The sequence below is a fragment of the Nanorana parkeri genome, unplaced genomic scaffold (genome assembly GCF_000935625.1).
Source record: "Nanorana parkeri isolate BGI_ZX_2015 unplaced genomic scaffold, ASM93562v1 scaffold2399, whole genome shotgun sequence".
Lineage (NCBI taxonomy): Eukaryota > Metazoa > Chordata > Amphibia > Anura > Dicroglossidae > Nanorana > Nanorana parkeri.
The window spans coordinates 94,842-95,300 of record NW_017308667.1 but is presented as its reverse complement, the minus strand read 5'-3'; the positions used below and the strand labels follow the sequence as shown (position 1 = coordinate 95,300).

The 459-nt window shown below is 52.1% G+C and overlaps 1 protein-coding gene across 1 annotated transcript in view; it reads left to right on the top strand.

Annotated features, from left to right (window-relative positions):
• The window catches only part of LOC108801601 (E3 ubiquitin/ISG15 ligase TRIM25-like), a 6,967-nt gene that overhangs the window by 561 nt on the left and 5,947 nt on the right, over window positions 1–459 (top strand). The window lies entirely within an intron of this gene.

Sequence of the window (459 nt, the reverse complement as noted above, 5' to 3'; positions counted from 1 at the left end):
GCCAGCTGTGCCATCGCTGGGCTACCACTGGCAGGGGCTGGGGACCAGGGGCCCTATACAGATCACAAGGGCCCAGGGATGAGAATTATTTAGAAACATGCTGAACAGCTATGTCATTGTTTACATTGAAGGATCATCAAATATCCATATAGGGTTGGGGGGGCTTCTGGGGGTCAGGTCCTCTGTGGTTCTAGCCAGGGGCCCCTGGTTTCTGGTTAATGCTGTATGCATGGTGGGGTCACAGCGTCCCTGGAAATCTCATAAATGGTATAGAGATAAACAAAGGAGAACAATGGGGAGCCATCGCCATAAGGCAGAGGCAGGCAACCTTGGTGACAGCGGTGTCACAACCAACACCAGGTGACACCATCAGAGGGGGTGACAAAAAAGATGACTGACAGTTTGGTGTCACCCCTTCTTAAAAGTCAGGCACTCGGTCATGGACTGAGAGCCCAACAG